This window comes from Capra hircus, chromosome 29, assembly GCF_001704415.2.
Source record: "Capra hircus breed San Clemente chromosome 29, ASM170441v1, whole genome shotgun sequence".
In the NCBI taxonomy this organism is placed as follows: Eukaryota; Metazoa; Chordata; class Mammalia; order Artiodactyla; family Bovidae; genus Capra; species Capra hircus.
In genome coordinates, this window is record NC_030836.1 from 39,067,191 (window position 1) to 39,076,260 (window position 9,070).

Consider the following 9,070-nt stretch of genomic DNA (forward strand, 5'->3'; position numbering starts at 1 on the left):
TTGTGCTTCATCCAGTTGGGCATTTCACATAATGTACTCAGCATATAATTTAAATAAGCAGGGTGACAATATACAACCTTGACATACTCCTTTCCTGATTTGGAAGCAGTCTGCTGTTCCATGTTCAGTTCTAACTGTTGCTTCTTGACCTGCATAGATTTCTCAGAAGGCAGATAAAATGGTCTGGTATTCCAATCTCTGTAAATTTTCCACAGTTGGTTGTGATCCACACAGTCAAAGGCTTTTGCATGGTCAATAAAGCAGAAGTAGGTATCTTTCTGGAATTCTCTTGCTTTTTCGAAAATCCAATGGATGATGGCAATTTGATCTCTGGTTCCTCTGTCTTTTCTAAATCTAGCTTGAACATATGGAATTTCACAGTTCATGTACTGCTGAAGACTTGCCTGGAGAAACTACTTTGGTAGCATGTGAAATGAGTGCAACTGTGTGGCAGATGAACATTCTTTGAAATCACCTTTCTTTGGGATTGCAATGAAACAACCTTTTCATTCCTGTGGCCACTGCTGAGTTTTCAAAATTTGCTAGCATATTGAGTGCAGTATCATCTTTTAAGATTTGAAATAGCTCAACTGCAATTCCATCACCGTGCAGACCACCTTAACATGCCATTTGCATGGAATCCATTGCAGTTTTGCCCAGAACCAAGCAACGCTCCATATGGCTCAATGAGTTTGTGGTTTTAGAATTCCTGAAATTCCCTCTGTTTGTCAAAGCCTTCTTTGAGCCCATCAGTCTACTCTGACGTCCCGCTGGGAGCTGACATGAAGCCTCCACCCTGTGCTGGAGCTGAGCAGTCACTGTGTACCCTTTAATCACATTAGCATCCAACCTCCCCACAGAGGGGTTGGGTACCCCAACTCACAAAGTAGGCACCTAGCAAGAGCAAGGGAAAGATTCAGCCAAATACTAGGCTGACCATGTAATTTATTATCGAAACCAGAAAAACACTGAGAAGGGAAGGGACACTGTTAACTTATGCTGGGAGAGCACACTGGGACTGTCCCCAGCCATTCTCCTTGTAATATGGGCTATTTCAGGGACTGCTAGTGCTGAATTTCATGTTCAGGAACCTACGAGTTCAGATTGAATTGAAGCTCTTTGAGGACTGAGGACCTTAGTGTTCCCCTCTCCCTGACTCCCGCCATGCCATATTGTGTGGCCTCTCCACATTATTTCAGGAAGATCAGTGTCCCACACTGCCCTTTACTCTCAAGTGATTGGTTTTGTGGGAGGCACTGGCCCAGCCGCAGGGCTCAGCAGCATCTGCAATGGTGTGACATGGCCTCCAGAGTGTGTGCTCCTCCCAGCAGCAGCCCAAGGGTTCCTGCAAGCTCCAATTTGAGAACCAACTCTCAGTGTTGTCCCCTGACCTTGAGGATGTAGGACATGGCACTGGGTAGTTGATACCATTGATGGTGAAGATAATAGAGGGCAGGGTATTGACCACAGAACATGAAAAGTAGTGCTGTTAGAGAGGGAGAGAAGTTGGCCATGAGATTCTTGTTATGTGTGGAGACTGGGAGTGATCCTGGGGCATGATCCTTCATCTTGGAACCCTGTGGAGTGGTGCTGATCAGCTTCTTGATGTTATTGACCAGTGTTCCTGGGCCTTCGATAAATGCTGCTCTGGTGTCAAAAACTGCCTAGCAGACACCAGAACAGGCAATAGCGTCTCTTTTCATGGAGGTGCTGAGAGACAGTGGAAGAAAGCAGGCATCAAGGTCTCTCTGTGTCACCCCAGAGTTGTCCCCTTCCTGACTGTCTCCTAAACAGCCCTTCATTTCTCGCCCTCTTTTCCTTTGCTCTCGATACAGCACCTTTCTTGACATTCTCAAATGCAGTACTGGAATAAACTACGATATTTTGAACCTTGACACAAGCTGGCCTTCCTTCCTAAAAGACTTCAGTCTCCTTTGACTAGCAAATTTCTTCTCATCTTCCAGATTCCAGCTTAATTGTATTGTTTCCAAGAAGTCTTTCCCCCGGTGTTTATCAGTCTCCTGTCTTGGTCACTCTCTGTGGACCCTTCCTCATGTCTGCTGGTGCTACTGCTACTAACTCAAACTTCAGTCATATCCGATTCTTTGCAACCTCATAGAGGCAGACCACCAGGCTCCACTGAATCTGCGAATTTCCAAGCAAGAGTACTGGAGTGGGTTGCCATTGCCTTCGCCTCCTCATTTCTAGCATGTACCAAAGTCACAATTCACTATGTGGGTGAGTCACTTCATGTACATCTGCCTTCTTAGATGTGAGGGCGTGTTTTATTCTCCTTGCTTCCCTAAAGTGCCTGGCACACAGTGGATGCCCAATGCTTGTCTGTTCACTGAGTGAATGAAGACTGAGAAAACAAAAACCTACGGAGAGCTGTACCTGGTGGGGAACAAATAACGGGTCTCACACAGTGTGAAGACGGAGATTTGCAGGGGCAGCAGATTCTCATAGTACGGGGGAGAGAGGGGCTCCTCTGGGAGAGGGTGTCTCCCAGCACTGCTCCTATAACCAGCTGAGACCCTGGCCAAGAAATACATGACTAGCCCACAGAAACTCCAAAGGACAGGTCAGCTTTTGTCTGAGAGTATCACACAGAATCCTATCAATTGTGCCTCTTGCCCTCAGGTCACTCCTGGATCCCACCTTCTTGATTCTCTGTTATGGCCCCTGTCCCACTGTGTGCCCAAGAACCAGGGGTGTCTTTTTTATTATTTGCTTTCATGTCTTAAGACTGTAGCCATCCTCTCTGCCCTGCTGGGTAGCTGCTCCCTAAGAAAACCAGTTTCCCCCATTTTCTCAGGACTGTCCCCATTTTTTAACTGACATTTATCTGTACTGAGCACTTCCTATGTCCTAGGTAGCCCTGGACAGTCGGTCATCTTATAATAAATCTGTTCAAGCTGGAGAAATTCTCCCTAATCCTCTGTTCACCACACTGTAGAGTCCTCTAACCATGCTCCCCACCTCAAAAGGCAGTGGGTGCAGGCCTTTCCCATCTGCACAGACCTCTCTGGTCCCTTTTAGGACCCTGGTCAGAGCCCTGGTCAGAATACTTGGGGATTATGAACCCATGGTTGTTTGTGCATTTATGTGCTTGTGTGTTTGTTTCTTTATGTGTTTGCATGTGTCTCTGTGAGTGCTTGTGTGTCTTTGACTAGCTATGCATGTTTATATGTGTCTCTGTGTTTGTTTATATGTGTCTGCTTGTGTGTTTCCATGTGTCTGTGTATCTGTCTGTGTCATTGTTGGTGGTGTATATGTCTGTGTGACTGTGTGTCTGAGAATGCATTTGTGTGTGTCTGCCTGTGTCCACGAACAGTAGTGGAAACATCACTTGGGCTGACCCTGAGAGGGAGAGGCTTACCAGTCCATGTGTACAATCCAGACACCTGCTTGGATCAATGGTACCCAGTTGAGCTCTCCCTTGTAGTAGCAATTGTCCACCCCACCAAACATCACCACACTGCCTTCCCACTTGTCTCTGTAGAGAGAAGTGGGGGAGAGATCCTTGGAGGACAGTAACAACAGCACTGTCTGAGAGCTGTGCTTGTCCACCCACCAAGGCCCTAATACAGTCCCCACATACAGACGCAGAAACTGACTCTAGGAGTGATTGAGATCAAGACTGAGCCCTATTACAAGCTAATGAGTGGCACAGAGGAGGTTAGAAGCTGAAGCACTTGGCAGGGCTTCACCCACTATGTCTTCTGAAGACGCCCTGGACCTCCAGCGACCTGAGTGCTCAGACACCCTCAGAGGACAGGGTGCTGAAGCTTTCGGCTTTCCCCTTTTCCACGTTGTCATTTTTCAAGAAAATCAAGGCGTAGGAGTTCTAAGGGTGTGGGTTCAGGTCACCCAGAGTTGGCTCCACTGGCCTGAGACCTCTACTATCCAAAGGGCCCCACACTCAGAAGGGACCACACCTGTACTCTCCCTGTCTTGAAATGCTTAATATTTCTTGAACAAGGCATCCCACACTTTTGTGTCCCACACTTTCATTTCTCACTGGGTCCTACAAATTGGGTAGCTGGAGTGATATGCTAATGTGGAAGGGAAGATATCCAACATCCTTCTCCTTCCTTCCTTATCAAATTCATAAGCAAATCCTAATGCTTTTCCTTCAACTTGTTTCCTGTTGCCTTCCATTAGCCTTCCTTCTCACTCACTCCCCTAGACCAAGTTACTGATCTTGAGCCCAAGAGTAAGGTTGTGTTCCAATAAAAGTTTATTTATAAAAGCCAGTGGTGAAGCCAGGTAGGGCCCTGGGTCCATAGTTATCCTGGGTTAGATTATCTCTTAGGATACTACTTTATCAAGTGTTCTATAATTTTTATGCAACTAAAAGCATCGTACAGCTAATTTGGAGAAAGGGATTGTCCATCTCAGATTTACTTGCTCAAGTAGAAGGCAAAAACAGGCTCAGAAATGGCACCTTGATTCTTCAGGTTGTCAAAGATGGGATGGCTCCAGTGAAGGATATGTTGGGGTAGTTCAAGCCCAAGATGCCATCAAAAGGTATACCCTCAAACCTGTATTCCTCCATGCTTAGAGCGAACTGCTGGTCAGTATTTACAAGGTCCCCAATCTGTGGGAGAGAAGAGTGTTCCCACATACAGGTACGTGAAATGGGGCTAGGACTGGGCTGGTGTGCATTGCTGTGAGACCCTCAAAGAAGAATTGAGGCTGGGCTGTGTCTTTGGTGGACCTCAGATGGATAGACCAAGCTGGGAGGGGAATTTGCGTTTCATTTGAGAGAGGCTGTGAATTTTATAACATCTGCCCCTCTGAATAACATCACCTGAGTGAGTCATATTGGCCTTGTGGCTTCTGTCCAGGTGGGGCAACCAAGAGTCAGGCCAGGACCGATTGGTGCCACCTTGTGGACAAACTGAATGGAGAGCAAGATAGCCTTCTCTTTGGCAGCACTGTGACCTAATGAAAAGAAAGGACTGCATTCTCTGTAAAGTACTGTGGATTCTGCATCTTGCAAGAAGACAGAAGCTGAAAACACAATCTTGCTTGCAGGGTTCTATGAAATTCCTGCCTGAGGAATTCACTTTTGGGGATATGTGTGTATTTATGTGAGTGTGTATGAGAGAGAAAGAGAGGGGACATACTCAAGTATTTTAGGGAGGCAGGCCATAGGATTATTAGACTCTCAAGGGTTCTCTAGAGTGAGAACTCATTTATCAGGCCCCTTGACTTCTCAGGTCCCAGGTTTCCCACTCTGGATCCTGAAGCACTTGACCCCAGGGTCCCCAGATCGGTTTTATCCTGTCCCCAAACACCCCACAGCAACTTCAGTCCTGAAAAGCCAGCCTAACTCCACCTTTTGCCACATGTGTGCCCTCAGCAAGGCCCTTGCTGTCTGTACCTCAGTTTCCTCATACGTCTCATGAGCTAATCAGAGTAACAGCTTTGTGGAGTTGTTGCAGAATTAAACCAGTTATCACCTGAAAGTGCCTGGAATGGTCTGTGAATATAAAAGTGGGTGCTTTTATCCCTTATTCTCACTCCCAGCAAAATGAACCTTAAATTGCTCATGGGCAGAGGAGCTGCAAGTCCACACCTCAAGCCACTCTCTGGGTTAGCTAATTTGTTTGCTCATGTTCCACCATGGGCACTGCCTCCCCAGAGACATGATCCTGTGGATAAGATGGCCAATATCTATGGGAGTTAGGCTAGGAAGGGTCCTGCCACATGGTCCTGCATCTGTTTAGCAAGCAGTGGTCACTCCATAGCCAGTCCTGCCTCAGCATTTGTTACACTGTTACCCAAACTGTGTCATGAACAACAACTCCTTTAGTTCTCCCAGATCCATAGGCAATGCTGAAGGTCTTACTGGTAATCTGGAAGGTGGGAGACTGAAGATGTCTGAACCTAACCTGTGTAGCTGCAGACACAAGAGATGAGTGTCATCAGGTGCCAAGGGTAGAAACAGGGCGGCAGGGCAAGCAGAGGATGGTCCGGATATGGGGTGTCTGGACTCTCAACAGGCTGGGCTGGTTCAAACGACAAAGGGCACCCACAAGTCAGATGAACCCGTGTCAAAGACCACCTGGAATCCCTGAGGGGGTGTTCCAATGGTGATGTTACCCACAGAGAGCATCTGCAGGGAAAAAGAGGGAGTGGGTTAGTGCAGGACTGGCTACCCTCTATTCCCACAGAGATGCCTCCCTCTGGGGGTCACATATCTCTTGAGATCACTTTCTAACCACTGTGAAGCTCACAGACTTTGGTCACAGAGGTATCTGCATTTGATATATTTTTCCTGTGCTACATTGTATGCATGATACTGACTGCATAACCAGGCGTTGAAGTGGTACCTCCTTCATGGGAAGCCCAGAAGCATAACCACGGGGCCTCCAGGACCGCTGGGCACACAAGGAAGTCCTGGTGCCTTCATTTGAGAAGCTCTGTAGTCTCTTCAAACCCAGCCTTAGCACAGGCTTCTCCAGGAGGTCCTTTTGTTCAACCCCAGCCACTCCCTCTAAACTCATGCCACATCCAATCAACACCACACAGGTGACCGTTTCATTTGACAGGTATTTACTCTTTGCCTATTTCTCAGGCTGGCATGGACACTCTTGAAGACATCTTGAAGACAAAATAAGCCCTTTTTCTAATCTAAAAACAGAAACAACAGTGATTCTTATGACCATACACATAATACAGGTTCAGTAACTTTTTCCTGCTGTCGTTCTTACATCTGTGGAAACTGAATTCCTCTGCCTGGGGATTCATAATTGCTTTGCAGTTGGTTCTACCTTTTGATAAATGATGGTTCACCCTTCATCTGTAACTGAGTGGCTCACTTCTTTCAGAAGGAACAATCACCCTCAAACTAATGACATATCTTTGACACAGAAATGGATATTTACCTGCCACCTGGTAATTGCCAGGCCCAGTCACAAAGACAAACAGTTGAGGATGAGAGTGCCTTCTCCTCTGGTTGGGGTTCCTGTTTTCCAGTGTCTTGGCCTCCTGCAGGAACCCCAACCCCAACATCCCACCTGGCACCTCCAGATGAGCCCCAGTGCTAGACTAGAGCAACAAGGGGCACTGTGGAGCACCATCTTCCCAAAATACTCACATCCTTGATGTTTCTCAGCAGGTGAATAGTTAGTTTTGAGCCGCGAAAAGAAATCTGGGACAGTCTGTAAGCATGCCCCTTCAGGAAATTGTTCAGCATGTTTTTTCCACTGAGGGTTTTTCTCATGGTCTTCACTCTCCTTAGAGGTATTCTTTCACAGAGCATTTGACACAGAAACCAAAGAAGATGCTGCAATTAGCTGTCAGTGTTAAGGTATAACTGTCATTGTAATTTTCCTGTGTATTTTCTAATCATTTTTATGAGGCACATTATCATCAGAATTTGTTGCATATACAATGACAAAGGCATAGATTTGAATACAAGTTCTGTTCTGCAATCTTGTGTAAGCCATATGACCATGTGGTGTTTCAGTCTCTGCTTCGGTGAAATGGTGGAATGTAACAATACAAACCCTCCAATTAGAATATCTTGGGGATAAGTGAAGTGATGGATATAAGGTACCTGATAAATAGGAAATCTTAACAATGGCAGCCATTAGCATTGCTTTTGACATCTCACTTATTGCTTCTCATAGAACCTCAAGGAAGGACTTAAAAGGGGAACTCTTATCCTCTTTTACAAGAGAGAAATTTGAAAAGCAAGAGGTTTCTGAGTTGGCTGTGGTCACATTGCTTGTCAGACATAAAACAGTATATATGAAACAGTGAAACTTTCTCCACGTTGAAAGAGAAGAGAGAGTTGAAAGAAGAATCCAAGATATAGGGGAAAAGTAAGGGAAATTCAGAAGCTTGAGAAGGAAGGACTAGTCAAGTGAAAAATTAAAAGAAAGCAACACAAAGAGAAATACACTCCCAGTGACTTCCAAAGAGATGGAGAGACAAATGACATTAATACAAAGATGCAGACATAGGCATATGCACACTGAAATAGACAGGGAAAAAAGAGGACATGTTGAATAAAATGTAGTAAATGCTATTCCACAGGACCACATCGACCTCAGCATAGACTGTGCACTGAACTGTTGAAAGGAGTTGCATTTTCAACAGGTCATGACATGACTGGACCCCGAGATTTGTGCAACCCAAATCTACACCAAGACCTTGGGATGCACATTTCCTATAGCAAGTTACGCATCAATAAGTAAGAGTGGAGCTTTAGTACTCTTAGGGAAATATTCGATTCCTTTCTAAACATAATGGGTGGAAGAATAATCAGATGAAAAGAAAAATCCGAGAAAGTAATATGATGAGACTTACCGTCCCCTACTTACTTGACTATGCACTCTGAGAAGGCCACCAGCCCGAGGAGCACAAGCCACTTCATGCTTCTTTCCTGGATCAAGATACTCAGGGAAGTTTGGGTTCTTAGCATGTAGTGGTGATCAGGAGCCCCTAGTTATATATGTTCTGACATACCAGAGTTTTCCCCTTTAGGCGACTAAAAGATCTGGAAACACACACACACACACACACACACACACACACACAAAGCTCTCGATAAAATCTTTACCTTCATCAGTGTCTTTGGCGAGTGACATTTGAACCTTCTCAGAATACAGAGAATTGAACTGTAATCTCTTCCTTGAAGCTTGGCTGGAAAATCAAACTGATCTGCATCGACATCTAAGAAGACAGAGAATCTTGCCTACTTGGAGAAAAAACGGCTAAGAACATCATGAAAATCACTCATGGTTTCATGTCATCTTCCTAGCCACTTATTGAGATAGGCATTGCTGCCTTCATGGGAGAGGAGATTGCTAGGAGGATAAATTTTCAAATGGCAAAGTGAAGACTTCAGGGAGAGGCCAGGGACATGCAACTGGCTTTAGGTAGTGGGTCTAATGGCAGACATCAGGGGCACCTATGATGCCAGGCTGTATCAAAGATTTAGGGTAGACCAGTATTTCCATTACATGATTTCAGTATTGGAAGAAATGTCATATGCATCCACAAGATATTTTATATCATCCGAAAACTACAATGAAGAAGTGTGTGCTAGGTT

General features: G+C 45.5%; 1 pseudogene; it reads right to left on the reverse strand.

Moving 5' to 3' along the window:
* LOC102171590 lies at nt 1,205-8,392 on the reverse strand (annotated as a pseudogene).